Below are 15,285 nucleotides of genomic sequence, written 5' to 3' on the forward strand. Positions count from 1 at the left end.
CATTTTAAAAAGTTTATTAAAACATATTTAGAAAAACTTAGGTTTGGAACTTTATTAAGCAAGCTTTAGAAAAAGTCATATAAGTTTTATTCAGCATTTAATAAAGAGATAATATTATTCATTAGCAGAAATAAGTGAAAAGGAAGAGCATTTCCAAAACCTAACTATCTCACTGACTCTACCCTCATCGCCTGAAAACAAAGTCTTTAAAAGTTACATTTCTTACGTGTAATCATCGGACAGCAGAACACGTCCTTCTGGAATCAGGAGCGTAAGCCAAAAGTTTGCAGCTAACGCCTATTCTTATACCCTAAAATAAGCTGAGCTAACTATTTTTCACATTCCAACAGCTGAATTCTGGCTCTCCATTGGCTGAATCACCTCACGCCACAGTAAACTGTGACATCTTCCACCACGAGACCAGGCTTTACACAAAGTCATTGTTCATGCACAGAATCCTGGCAACAGTTCCTTAGTCCGCTACAATTTGTAGCAAAAATGTTCAAGCAATACAAAATCTTGTCACGTCTCTTCCTTTTAGCCTTGAGCCAGACCGTTCTGAGCTTTCGTGGCACATCCAAACCCACTCCACAGAGTTGACTTTAGCAGTTCATTTTTTGAAGCTTTCAAAATAAAAGGCTTTTCTTCCACATCAGAATAAACTTTCTCCTGTGGCTTAGCATCAGCAGGCCTTTTCTAGAAGGGCGTCAATTTTCTGCGCCACTTTTCGCTTGCGTCCCTGCGCCACTATCAGCTTGCGTCACTTTTCAGAAAACTATTATTTAAACAAACACAAAAGAATAATTAATTCAGGTAAAACAAACCCTTCTGTTACCCACCCTTTCCCTGCTAGTAATTAACCCATAAATAAATGACAACTAGCAGAAGCAAACAAATAAAGCAACACATAAAATAACTACCATTCTTCATGTAGTCCAGCTTAATGTTTCTGAAAGAGTAAAAAGATGATTAAATGATACACAGACAGACAAACACAACATAGGACATACATGTAAGCACATATAAAAGCACATGCCATGAATGATCAGCTGCATATTAATAGTGACAAAGACAATAGAACAGACATAACAAACAGGACAATATTAATAATGTGTTACAAAAACAGACTTGCAAATGCAACACAAGCACATATAATTAGTTTCCCGCGTGTTCATGTGTGGTGCAAACTTAATCTAAGTTGGATTAATAAAATAAATCATGCAACAGTGCATTAATTAATCAGTTAATGTTATGGGGAATTGAATCCACAAGCCAGAATAAAATATTTTCTGCAGCCCGCTTTATCAAGGGCAATCTGTTCTACCGCCTGCGCGGATCGTTGGGCAATGCGGGCTGTTTCTATAATGGTTTGGGCAGTGGTGACGGCGTATGCAGCTGAGGGCGTGCAATCCGGGAGTTTGAGGCACGAGCCATCTACCCATAGTTCCCCGTCAGGTTCTGGAAAAGCAGTGTCTCGGAGATCTACCCTGCTCCTCGTCTGTTCGTCAGTGAGGGTCACACAGTCATGTAGGGGAGTCACGTTGGGGTCGTGTTCGGGCAGAGGTAACAACGTAGCTGGATTTAGAGTGGTGCAGCGTTTCAGAGTAATGTGTGGTGCTAGCAGGGTCAACTCGTATCCTGTCAGTCGTGCACTAGTCAGGTGTTGGGTTTTGGTCTGATTTAGAAGTGTGTCAACTGCATGGGGTACTAACACTGTAAGGGAGTTGGAGAGTACTATTCCCTCACTCTGGCGTATCGAAACTGCTGCAGCTGCTACAGCGCGTAAGCACGCCAGTAGCGCTCTGGCTACTGGGTCATGGGTGGCTGAGAAATAAGCGCAAGGGCACTGCTTGGGACCAATCGATTGTGTTAGGACAGATAAGGCACATACCTCTCTTTCGTGTGTGTAGAGGGAGAATGGTTTGGAGTAGTCTGGGGTTCCTAGAACGGGTGCCGAACAAAAGGCGTCTCGCAGTTCTTTGAACGCTGCCTGGCATTCGGGAGTCCAAGGGAGTAATAATGGAATGTCTGTATCTAGAAGGGAAAGTAGGGGTTTGACAATGAGACTAAAGTTCGGCAACCAGTGTCGACAGAATGAGGTGAGGCCTACCAAAGAGCGGACTTGCTTCTGGTTCTTAGGGATAGGAGTGTCTAGAATAGTCTGGATTCTGTCAGGCGTGAGCTTCCTCCCTTCCTTTGATAAGAGGTGTTCTAGATATGTTACTTGGGGTTTGCAAAACTGTAACTTCTTTCGGGAAACTTTGTGGCATTCCCTGCCAGGAAGTGTAGGAGCTGGATGTTGGCTGTGACTGCTAGTGAAGTGGTGTCTGCTGCTAAAAGGATATTGTCTACATACTGTATCAATGCCACCCCGTCTGGTAACTGTACTGCATCTAACTGTCTTTTGAGCACCTGGCTGTAGATGCTCGGGCTCTCGGTGTACCCCTGGGGCGCTCGACAAAATCTATACGAGCAGGATCTTAGGGTAAATCCAAAGTGAGAGCGGCTGTCTTGGTGAATAGGTATGGAGAAGAAGGTATTCTTGAGGTCAATTACGGTGAACGAGGTGGCAGTGGACGGGATTAGGGTCAGGATGGTGGTGATGTCAGAGACTACAGGGTACTGTGGCACAATTATCTTGTTGAACTCTCGTAGGTCGATGATGAAGCGGTATGCTGTTCCATCTCCCTCTCCTTGTCTATTGATGATCGGTAAGATCGGACGGTTACAGACATTGCTCACTACCTCCTCTACCACTCCTGCTTCTACTAGTGACTGTATTATTTCGACCAATGCTTTCTCGCCCTCTGGTGATATCTTGTACTGGGGTACTTTCGGTAAGGTTGCGTCCTGTCGTATTGTCACATGCACTGGGTCTATCATCATTCGTCCTACGTCTGAGTCACTTAGCCCACAAGTGCCATGGCAAAGTGTCCAGTAGGGACACGTCTGCTTCGTTAATGGGGTACATGTGTTCAAGTTCAAGTTCGTGGATTTGTATAGCGCACTGCTCACCCAGAGGGTCTCAAGGCACTTGGGGAAGGGGTTCATTATTTATCGAATATCCAGGTTTTAAGATCTTTTCTGAAGGAGGTGTGGTTTTGAGTAAGGCGGAGGTGAGTGGGGAGTGAGTTCCAGGTCATGGCGGCAAGGAAGGAGAAGGATCTACCACCCATGGTGGATTTTCGGATGCGCAGGACCGTGGCGAGGGCTTGATTGGACGATCTTAGTTGGCGGGTGGGTTTGTAGAAGGACAGGCGATTGTTGAGGCATTCGGGTCCTAGATTGTAGAGGGCCTTGTGTGCGTGGGTGAGAAGGCGGAAAGTAATTATTTTGTTGACGGGAAGCCAGTGGAGGTCTTTTAGGTGTCTGGTGATGTGATCTTGGCGGGGGATGTCTAAAATGAGTCTCGCTGATGCGTTTTGGATGCGTTGGAGTTTTTTCTGTAATTTTGCTGTGATTCCTGCGTATAGTGTGTTGCCGTAGTTCAGTCGACTCGTGACCAGTGCGTGGGTGACAGTCTTTCTTGTCTCTAGGGGAATCCAGCGGAAGATCTTTTTGAGAGTGCGAAGTACGTTGAAGCAAGAGGATGAGACTGCGTTGACTTGTCTGGACATCGAGAGAGAGGAGTCTAGGATGAAGCCAAGGTTGCGTGCATGGTCTGTCGGTGTGGGTGCTGTGCCCAGAGCGGAGGGCCACCAAGAGTCGTCCCAAGCAGAGGGGGAGGATCATAGGATGAGCACCTCCGTTTTGTCTGAGTTGAGTTTGAGGCGGCTATGTTTCATCCAGTCGGCTACTTCTTTTATGCCTTCGTGAAGATTGGTTTTGGCTGTGTTGGGGTCATTGGTGAGGGAAAGGATTAACTCGGTGTCGTCGGCGTAAGAGATGATGTTAAGGTTGTGTTGACGCGCGATGGAAGCAAGTGGACTCATGTAAACGTTGAAGAGGGTGGGACTGAGTGAAGATCCTTGTGGTACTCCACAGATGACTTCAGTGGCTTCTGAGTTGAACGGGGGGAGTCGGACTCTTTGAGATCTCCCAGCGAGGAATGAGGTGATCCAGTCCAAGGCTTTTCCTTGTATTTCGATGTTGCTGAGGCGTTGTATAAGGGTGCTGTGGCAGACTGTGTCGAAGGCGGCGGAGAGGTCGAGTAGAATGAGGGCCACTGTTTCACCGTTGTCCAGTAGTGTTCGGATGTCGTCAGTAGCTGCAATGAGGGCAGTTTCGGTGCTGTGCTTGGCTCGGAATCCGGATTGAGATGGATCAAGGGAGTTGTTGGATTCAAGGAAGGCGGCGAGCTGGTTGTTGACGGATTTTTCGATGACTTTGGCCGGGAATGGGAGGAGGGATATGGGCCGGTAGTTTTTGAGTTCGGAGGGGTCTGCTGTGGGTTTCTTCAGGAGGGCGCTGAGTTCGGTGTGTTTCCAGCTTTCTGGAAAGGTGGCAGACCTGAACGAGCAGTTGATGACATCACGGAGATGGGGTGCGATGATGGAATCCGCTTTGTTAAAGATGTGGTGGGGGCAGGGGTCGGTTGGCGAGCCAGAGTGGATTGAGTTCATTAGGCGGATGGTGTCTTCAGTGGTGATTGGGTTCCAGGTGGTAAGGTTGTTAGTTGGCGGAGTAGGATCTGAGGGGGGTGGGGAGGGTTGAACGCTGGGGATGTTTTCGAAGCTGTTGTGGATGTCGGCAATTTTGTTGTAGAAGAAGGAGGATAACGCATCGCAGAGGTCTTGGGATGGAGTGATGTCGTTGGATGCTGCGGTGGGGTTGGTGAATTCTTTGACGATGTTGAAAAGTTCCTTGCTGTTGTGGGTGTTGTTGTCAAGACGATCCTTGAGTGCTGATTTCTTGGCTGATCAGATCAGTTGGTGGTGTTTGCGGGTAGCTGCCTTGAGGGTGGACATGTTGTCTGTGGTCGGGTTTTTTCTCCAGGGTGCGGCATAGCTTCTTGGATTTTTTAAGGTCATCATTGAACCAAGGAGCCTTTTTGTTGGCTGATTTGATCTGGTGTTTTTTCAGGGGAGCTAATTCGTCAGCACTGTGGGTGATCCATTGTTTGAGATTGATGGCCGCTTGGTTTGGGTCCAGTGAGAGGGTGGGAGGGTTTTGGTAGAGTGATGCGAGGAGTTGGTCGGAAGTGATTTTGTTCCAGTTTCGCCGAGGGATAGGTTGAGGGCGGTTGTGGGTCAGGGTGGTTTTGTAGCTGAAGTGAACACAGCTGTGGTCCGTCCAGTGGAGGGGTGTGGTGTGGTCGAAGGAAATGTGCTTACTGGAGGTGAAGATAGGGTCGAGCGTGTGTCCGGCTGCATGGGCGGGGGTGTCAACAAGTTGTTTGAGTCCGAGATTGGCCAGGTTGTCCAGAAGGGCGGTGGTGTTGCTGTCGTGTTTGTTTTCGAGGTGGTAGTTGAAGTCTCCTAAAAGAATGTAGTTCACGGAGGCGAGGGCATGCGGGCTGACGAAGTCTGTGATGTCATCGCTGAATTGAGTGCGGGTGCCTGGAGGCCTGTAGATGAGGGTGCCTCTAAGTGTGGTCCTAGGGTCGGTGTGGATCTGAAAGTGGAGATGTTCGGCGGTTGCAAGATTGTCATCGGAGCTGGTCGTGATTTTGATGGTGTTCTTATAGATGATGACGATGCCTCCTCCTGTTTGGTTGGTGCGGTCTTTATGGGTAATCTTGTAGCCGTCCGGTATGGCAATGGCGATGTCGGGTGCTGATGATGTGTTCATCCATGTTTCGGTAAGGAAGGCGATGTCCGGTGAAGCAGTGTCGAGTAGGTCCCAGAGTTCCGTTGCGTGTCTGTGGACTGAGCGGGTGTTCAACAGGATGCACTTTAGGCGGTCAGAGTCGGGGCTGTGTGTGGAGGAAGTGTGTTTGGTGAGGGTTCTGGAACAGTTAAACTTGCAGGAGAGGCAGGCGAATGGACCGTGGGTACGTCCTGGGGTGGCTTCGCAGCATTGAGGAGCGCGTCCGGGGTTGAGGGCGAGGAGAGTTGTGACATCATATGTGACTCTAGTGGGCTGGGTATGGTGGGGAGCAGGGGGACAGGCGCTGGGCGCGGTCCAGGTGCGGACGGGCGTAGACGGGCTTACCTTTGGCGCACCTTCGGCGCGGCCGCAGCGCGTGGACGCTGCGCGTTTGGGCATCTGCCTTAAATGGATAGTGGAGGGGGCGGAGCGTGGGAGGGTCAGCAGCTGGGAGGCGGTAGCGGGGAGGAGGGGCGGGCCAGGGAACACCAAGACAACAAAATGGAGGGTCAAAGGGAAAGCGAGGCAGGGGCAGCAAATGGACCAAAGCGCCTAGAGTACAGCCAAAGTGCCAGCAAGCAGAGAGAGCCACAACAAATGTCGCGCTGCAATGCAGAGCAGAGCGAGCGGCGCGAAAGGCAAATTAAGGTGAACTGAAAGCTCTTAAAATCGAGCTACAATGCCAGGCAAATACAGTACAATCTCAAATGACACACAGCACAGTTTACGATACCGAATGCAGCAATGCAGCGATCAGCAGCACCAACAGAATGTGGGATCAGGGAGTGAGGGGGGGGGGCGACCGTTCTGAGTGAGGTCTTAGATGGTGGTGGTTGTCATATAAGATGACTCGGACCCCATCAGGCGAGCATCTGATGGTCGCTCGAAAATGTTTCAGCAGATCGAGACCCACAATGGCGTCTGGGGTATTGGAGGAGAGGAAAAATGTTGTCTCAATGATATTATCTCCAAGATTAAAAGGGATCGGTTTGGACAAGGGGTTAGTGGAGGGCGTACCATCAAATCCTATCGATGTCATGTGTGAGCCAGACAAGGGTGCCCTTGGAATCAGTTGTTTAGATAATGCACTACGTGTTGCTCTCGTGTCTACCAGAAATGGTGACTTTGTGCCCAGGACCTTTGCGGTAACATAAGGGCCTTGCTGGTCAACATAGAGCTCAACTGGATCCCTCCCTTGCCCTTGGCAGAGATTTGAGGTAGGGGTGTTGAGAAATTCTCTGATTGCTGTGGTTGCAGTACATGAGGACTCAGGTTGTAGGTTAAGCTCACAGGAGGTGATTGGCTGGAGCAGGCCTCTTGCTTGTGAATGTCGTGTGGGGGAAGTAGCTGACATAGAGAAGATTGGTAGCTTGGTGAGGGGTTTTGAGTAACCCTCGCAAAGTCCTCCGAGACGATGTTCTGGTCGACGCGTGCAGACCCAAAAATGTACACATCCAGGGCAAGAACAGACTTATTAGTTGATGTTGACAGCATTTGTAGTGAGTACGTAGTTGACTCTGCAGATAGGTTGGCGTCACAAGGCTTATTTACCTCTGAGAATTGAGGGAAAGAAGGGAACTTAACCCCACCGGGGCTTTTTTGAAGTATTCCAAAAGGGTGAGGGATTTTAAACCATTCAGAGATGATACACATGAGGAGTGCATGCTGCTGTTGTTAATGTGTTGCCATCCGTTTAGTGGTGGTTTTGGGGCCTTCAGTGTGACCGTAGCGTCCAATGGGCTCGTATGGTCAGCAGGGGGGCGCTCCGCATCATGTTGGCGACTGTTTAGGTTTCATCCGTTTTAGTGTAGAGGAGGCTTTTCTTATTTTCCCAGTTCTCAGCTTCTGTTGTTGGACGAGCTATCCAGAACCAATAAGGTTATGGACTAGGCCAGGAGGGGCTTCTTCAAAGCACACTCTATCTTACTGACAGCGCTATTTACTTAGTGCCAGAAAAATCGTGGAGAATCGTGGAGGTCCAAGATGGTCCCGGAGCGAGAATGCTGATCTTATCCTATCTTGACTTGAGTTATCATAGGCAGTGAGATCACCTAGCCTGTGCTAAGCGCATGGGCACCCCCGCACACTTGGTCCCTACGCAACCCCTCACCCGCGGACACCTTTCCGCTGGTCCCAGCTACACCTATCGCCTGTGGCCCGTGCTTTGGCTCCTAGGCACTCCCCCCCGGGCGCGACACCACAGCTACCCAGGTACAGCTACTAGATGGGGTCACATGTAGGGGGGGGGAAGCACGTGAGCCGCCGCGTCCCAGTTCCAACAGTGGCAGTGGGGCCAGCAGTGGTGGCAACGGACTGAATGGGTTGGAGGGGTCGGGGGGAGCAGGACCAGAGCTGGAAGGCCTTACTGGCGAGCGCCCTAGATGGCTGAGCAACCGGGGGGGAGGGCGGAAGGGGGAAAGTGGGCAAGGCAAAGCGGGGAAGCAAGGCGGGGACGCGCGACAGCCGGGACTTGGGCCCGAGGCCTGAGGTGTGGTCACAAGTGGCGCTGAGTGGCACGTTGCGGACGCCCTGCTGGGGACCAACACCAGAGGAGGAAGAGTGAATCAGGGTAATTCAGGGACAGGCTGGGACGGTTTAGCGGGGGGCACAAGTGCATCTGTGGGGGGAATGAGATCTTGATTTTAAGATCTTGGGAGCGGCTCAGGGGGCTGCCTTACACCAGAGATGTTACGATCGGGCAAAGCAAAGAAAGCAAGCACCGCCACCCCTCACCCATCACTTGAGGGGACTTACTTGGCCCCGTCCTCGCAGTCCTCACCGCTTCACTACTTCCGACTTCCTCAGCAGGTCACAACTCTCAGCGGCCCGCACCTCTGTCTCAGCCCGCCGCGGGTTACACGCAGCCAGCACCTTGGCGCTTAGCACGTTACAGCCCGTAGCAGCCCGTAGTAGCCCCTAGCGGTCTCAGGTAGCCACAGCCTCCGCGATGCTCGCCGCCCGCTGCTCGCCGCTCGCCCAACTCCTCCCACAAGCTGCAGCCTCGCCCACCAGCGACAGCACGCTCTGGAAAGCACTTCCGTCACTCAGTAGTCCGCGACCGCGATAGAGCAAAGAGCTTTAATTGGACTGGACAGATGCTTGCCGGATTTCAAACTCCAGCCACATGAAAGGTTAAGTTCTTGTTTAATAACATGCCGATTTCTAACACGAGGAAATGTGTATTGCTAAGCAATGAAATGCTATTACCTAATGAAATGTTTATCTCTGATGGAATGCTTTGGTGGAATAGAGTTAATGTGATTACTGATTTCCCCGATTTTGATCGTAGATAAAATTAATTGATTTGAATCAAACTTACTGGTGTGGTCTCAGTCATTGCGTGCATTTATTGTCTTGGTGGATGTGTGTGCTGTGTGGCCACTTTACACCTGAGCCTTTGGGTACCTACCTGCTCGAGCCAAGCTACCCCCCGGGGAACTGGTGACCCCAGTTCCTACATTGTTGGCGAGCAGTGGGATCAGGACCTGTGGCTATACAGCACCCTCCAGTGAGACAGAGTGCGCCGCAATTGGACTAGACACCTATTGTGCATGCAAGCCTACTCAATTGATCCCCCACTGTTTAACCTGAGTGTGTAGAGTCCTGTTTTGACCCAATCCTGTTACCTACGTCCTAGTATCTTTCCCTTGATTTATCCCCACCTAGCCGACCTGGAAGAGTACACAGTGGTGCAGCTAAGGGAATTTTGTCAGGGGATGGGGGTGCCAGTTTTGCGGAGAGCCACAAAGGAGGAGCTCCGTACAGCTTTGAGGGAATGGGTAAAGGCCCACCCAGAGGGGAGAGGGGATGGGGAACAGGAGGGGCAGGTCACACAAGGGGAGGCGGGTGCTTCAGAAGAACTAGACCTACTCAACATTGATGTGAGTGAAAATGTGGTGCCAGGAAGACGTTCCAGGGCAAGTAGTAGTGGGTCTAGAAAGAGTACGCCATCGCAGGAGTATGAGGACAGGAGGGAGGAGAGGCAATTGAAATGGGAGCTTGCCAAGCTAGAGCACGAGAGGGAAAGAGAAAGGGAAGATAAAAAGCTTGCAATGGAAGGAAAGAGATTAGCAATGGAGGAGAGGAAGTTGGCGCACGAGCTTCAGCTTAAGGAGTTGGAGCTGCGAGCATTGCAATTAAGTGCGCCAGGAAGTCCTAATGGTGGCAGCGTACCAGGGGCTCAACACGAGAAGTGTGGCTCAGGGGTTAGAGGCGGCAGACCCGGAAGCTGAGATCGGCCCTGGACCAGGGTTCAATTCCCCGCCTCGGCGGGTCTTGGGCTAAAAATTCCACGGTCTCGATAATTCTCGCTCCGGTGCCTTCTCGACTCACGGGTTCACGCTCTGCGACTCTGGGCAATAGCTTGCTTAATCTCCACAACGGCCCCTCGCGGCGGGATGCCTGGCTTTCACCTTGTGGATACCCTGCCGGGGCCTCTCACAGGGGAATACCAGGACGGGTTCCCTAGGCAAGCGCCAGGATGCCCTTTGTGGTGACAGGTTGCGCTATATAAGTATACCTACATTTACATTTACATTTACGAGGCATATGAGGTGGCCGTGACAGCGCATGGGGTGCCTGAGAGCTACTGGGGAGGTGGCCTGTATCGATACATACCCCCTAATGTCCGGGACACCCTCCTGTACCTAGATAAGGCGGACCAGTTCAGGTATCCCCCCATGAAAGAGCCACTACTTAAAAACTTTGGCCTCAACCCCGAAAAGTTTCGCCATAAGCTGTCCACACAGAATTGGGTGGATTTTTTTGATTATGCACGTAAGGCTCTGGATGGTTGGGTGCGTGGCAGCGAGGTGCATGATTATGAGGGCCTGTACAACTTATTTTTGAGAGAGCACCTCTTGGATAAATGTTTTCCGGAGCTGCGTCAACATCTGGTGGACCGCAAGCTGACTGACCCCCGTGAGCTTGCGGAGGAGGCGGATACTTGGGTTAGCACCCGGGTGTCTCACAAGGGCCCTGGGGAGATGGCTTGAAAGGCAGACAGGGTTTCCCCCAGAAGAAAGAGGGGGGAGATAAAAAGAAGGAGTTCTCACGAGGCCCACAAAACAGACAGTTTGGGAGAGGAGTAGGTACCCCACCTCAATTCAGTTCCCCAAAGCCCACTTACCCTGACAAGAGTCAGCAGCCAAGAATTATCCGTTGCTACGAATGCGGGGAGGCTGGACACTACAAGGGGGATCCCCAGTGTCGCAAGAGACCCCCAGCCCCCACAGGTGGCAAGAGTCCCGGGGTGGCTAGTGTAGCGCTTGGGATGGAGCTGCCCCTAGATATGGAAGGGGCATGGACAGGCCTGACCCTGGTTTCACTCGGGGACAGAGAGATGGTCCCAGTGACGCCCTTACCATCGAACACTGCTAAGTATCAGCAGAGGGTGAAGGTTAACGGGGAGTAGGTGAAGGCTCTGAGGGACACAGGTGCCAGCATGACCACCGTAGTGAGGCGGCTGGTGTCCCTTGAGCAAGTAGTACCTGATGTGTTCCATCCGGCCGTGTTGGCTGACTGCAGTCTGAGCTACTATCCCGTGGCTCAGGTTCCCTTTGAGTGGGGAGGAGTGAAAGGCCCGTTGAGAGTTGCTATAAGCCCTGCCTTGCCTGTTGTCTGTCTGCTAAAAAACGACCTGGCACATACCGCCTTGAAGGAAGTTTAAGGCCCATACTGAGATGCTGGGGTTACCAGGATGGACTTGCGTGGTCACGAGGTCCATGGCTGCCCGGCAAGGAACTCAACCAAGGTTGGAGCCTGAAACTACGGCCCAACCCAATGCCGGTCCAGAGGAGAATGGAGTGGAGGACATACCCTGTGTGATGGATGGGGAGCCCACGAGGTACTCCCGGAGTCCGCGAAGGTGGCGGTTGTTCCCGTGGGGGACTTGCTGACCCATGCCGAGTGGCATGTGGAAGGAGGGCCTACCCGGGAATAATTCTGTCAGGCGCAGAGGGAGTGCCCCACGCTTGAAGGCATGCGGCGGCAGGCCGAATCCCAAGCGACCAATCAAGAGACCGGCAGTTATCACGTGTACTGGGAGGATGGCCTCCTCTACAGTGAGCCTAAGGTTCTTGTGCATGGATCCTCGAGGGCCCTAGTGGTCCCCCAATGCTACCGGGCCTTCCTATTGGAATTGACGCATAAAATACCTTTGGCTGGACACCTGGGCCAGGACAAAACCTTTGCGGGGCTAGTCCCACATTTTTATTGGCCCAGGATGAGAGTTGCCTCTGACACCTACTGCAAGACCTGCAAGATTTGCCAGGCAAGTGGCAAGACCGGGACTAAGGTGAAGGTCCCATTGGAACTGCTCCCGGTGGTCGGAACCCCTTTTGAGCGGGTCGAAATTGACATTGTTGGCCCGTTGGACCCTCCGACCTCTGCGAGACACCGGTTCATCTTGGTGTTAGTGGACCATGCCACTCGGTACCCAGAGGCTATTTCTTGAGGACCGTCACTGCACCTGTGGTGGCGGGGGCCCTGATGGGGATATTTACCCGAGTGGGATTCCCCAAGGTCGTGGTGTCAGATAGGAGCACGAACTTCATGTCGGCCTACATGCAGGCCATGTGGAAGGAGTGCGGAGTGACCTATCGGTTCTCCACTCCTTACCACCCCCAGACTAACGGGCTTGTAGAGCGCTTTAATAAGACTCTGAAGGGGATGATCCGGACCCTGCCAGAGGACTTGAGGTGGAAGTGGGACGTCCTCCTCCCTTGCCTGTTGTTTTCATACCGTGAGGTACCACAGAAGGGAGTCGGGTTCAGCCCTTTTGAGTTGCTCTATGGCCCCCTCGTTAGGAGGCCCCTCAACCTTGTCAAGGAGGGGTGGGAGAAGACTTCGAAGAAGCTTCCCCGTGATCTCGTCAGCTACATGCTGGCGTTCCGCAGCCAGATGGCCCAGCTGTGGAAGGAAGCCTCAGACAACTTGGAGGCTAGCCAAGCCGTCATGAATGAGTGGTATGACCGCAACGCTTGGACGGTGGAGTTGGACGCTGGACAGAAGGTGTGTGTCATGGAGCCTGGGGAGCCCAGGACCGGTGGACTGGTCCATATGAGATTGTGGAGCGTTGAGGCCTGACCACCTATGTAGTTGATTTGAAGACCCCCCGACAGCCCCATCGGGTGCTCCACGTCAACCACCTGAAGCCTCACCATGAGCGTTCTGAACTTGCTCTCCTCATGGTGACGGATGGGAGCGAGGAGAGTTAGCCTCTTCCTGACCTTCTGGCGGCCCAGGAGAAGGATGGATCGGTGGAGGGAGTGGTCCTCAACCCATCCTTGACCCCAGAGCAACGGAGGGACTGCCGCCAGGTGTTGGAGCGGTACAAAAGGGGGTGGTGATGGACGGAGCATCTGAATCAATCAAACACTCACACCCAGTCAAAAGATCTGGGTTTAATCCATCACCGTTCTTTAGCCCACTCTGCCACCCCAGTTCAGACATGGCTATATGCAAATCAGTCTGACCCTGTGCCTCATGGGTACAGTCCAGCCCGAACTGCCAAGCCATGTCTTCCCTGGACCGGAAACAAGCTTCCGAGGACCGGTTTCTGGAATTCCAGCCGTCTTCAGCCCGGCTTGCTTGAATCCAGTGGCAAAGTGAGCAAGGGACTCACGTCTGAGCATACGCTGCCACACTTATGGTGGCCAAAAGCGGTACAAAAGGGGGTGGTGATAGACGGAGCATCTGAATTAATCAAACACTCACACCCAGTCAAAAGATCTGGGTTTAATCCTTCACCGTTCTCTAGCCCACTCTGCCACCCCAGTTCAGACATGGCTATATGCAAATCAGTCTGACCCTGTGCCTCATGGGAACAGTCCAGCCAGGTGTTGGAGCAGCATGCCTCGTTGTTCTCCCTCACGCCTGGAATCACACATCTGTGTACCCATGATGTGGACACAGGGGACAGCCCGCCTGTAAAAACCAAGTCTTACCGGCTGTCCGAGAAAGTGACGAACAGCATCCAGGGTGAGGGGGCCAAAATGCTGGAGCTGGGGGTGATCGAACATTCCAGCAGCCCTTGGGCTAGTCCGGTCGTGTTGGTGCCGAAAGCGGCCCCACCGGGCACCACACCAGAACTTCGGTTCTGTGTGGACTATCGGGGATTGAAGTCTGTCACCAAGATAGATGCTCACCTGATCCCACGTGCAGACGAGCTGATTGACCGGCTGGGAGCAGCCCGGTACCTCAGCACCTTTGATTTAACCTCAGGGTACTGGCAGATTGCCATGGTAGACAGAGCAAAGGAGAAAACAGTGTTCTCCACCCCGAGGGTCACTTTAAATTTAGGGTGTTGCCCTTCGGGCTCAAGAATGCTCCGGCCACTTTCCAGCGGTTGGTGAACCAGGTGCTGTCTTGCCTGTAGTCCTTCTCAGCGGCGCACCTGGACGACATAGCTGTCTTCAGTAGCACCTGGGAGGACCATCTGAAGCATCTCCAGGAGGTGCTACAGGCTCTGCAACGTGCTGGCCTGACCATCAAGGCTAGCAATTGCCAGATTGGACAGGGATCTGTCGTCTACCTGGGACACCTGGTGGGCAGGGGTAAGGTGCAACCCCTCCAGGCCAAAATTGAGACCATCCTGGCCTGGGAGCCCTTCAAAACCCAAACTGAGGTCCGAGCTTTCCTCATTCTCACTGGATATTACCGACGGTTTTTCAAGGGATATGGTACCATCGTAGCACCCTTGACTGAGTTAACGTCCAAGAAGCAGCCACGAAAAGTGATCTGGACGGCTGCTTGCCAAGAGGCATTCGAGACACTGAAGCACGCGATCTGCACCGCTCCGGTGCTTGCAACACCTGATTTCATCGTGCAGACGGACGCCTCTGAGCACGGCATAGGCGCTGTGCTTTCGCAACTCAACGACGGCCAAGACCAACCTATGGCCTTTATCTCCAGAAGACTCCTCCCTCGGGAACGACGGTGGAGTACCATCGAGTGAGAAGCCTTTGCTGTGGTCTGGGCCTTGAAGAAGTTGAGGCCATACCTTTTTGGCTCTCACTTCCTGATTCAAACCGACCACCGACCCCTTCGCTAGCTCATGCAGATGAGAGGTGAAAATCCCAAGTTGCTAAGGTGGTCCATTTCCCTACAGGGGATGGACTTTAGGGTGGAATATCGGCCCGGAGTTGACCACGCCAATGCTGACCGTCTCTCCCGGTTTTTTCGCCTTAGTGACGAGAACTCCCTAGAGGTTGGGTAGCTCTCCCCACTTTCAGCTGGGGGGGACGCATTTTAGACCTGTCAGCCTTAGGGTGGTCTTTCCCTATATTTTTTGCCCTTGCCTCATTTTTCCCACCTTCTTTTTTGTTGGCCTTAGGTCTCCGAGCGCCTTTTCATTGCTAATCAATGCTAAGGTGCAGGTGCTCTCTACTTCACACATGGCTGCCACTGGCCCCTGCTACTGCAGAGTGGCCTTTTTAGTAGCACTCTAGTTGCCAGGAGCTGGCTAGGACCCCAAACATTGTTGCAATACCAGCCTGCCTTGCCTGCCCATAGTTAGAGTGGGGAAGCTCCTGGAAC

Source organism: Lissotriton vulgaris, chromosome 8, assembly GCF_964263255.1.
Source record: "Lissotriton vulgaris chromosome 8, aLisVul1.2, whole genome shotgun sequence".
NCBI lineage: Eukaryota > Metazoa > Chordata > Amphibia > Caudata > Salamandridae > Lissotriton > Lissotriton vulgaris.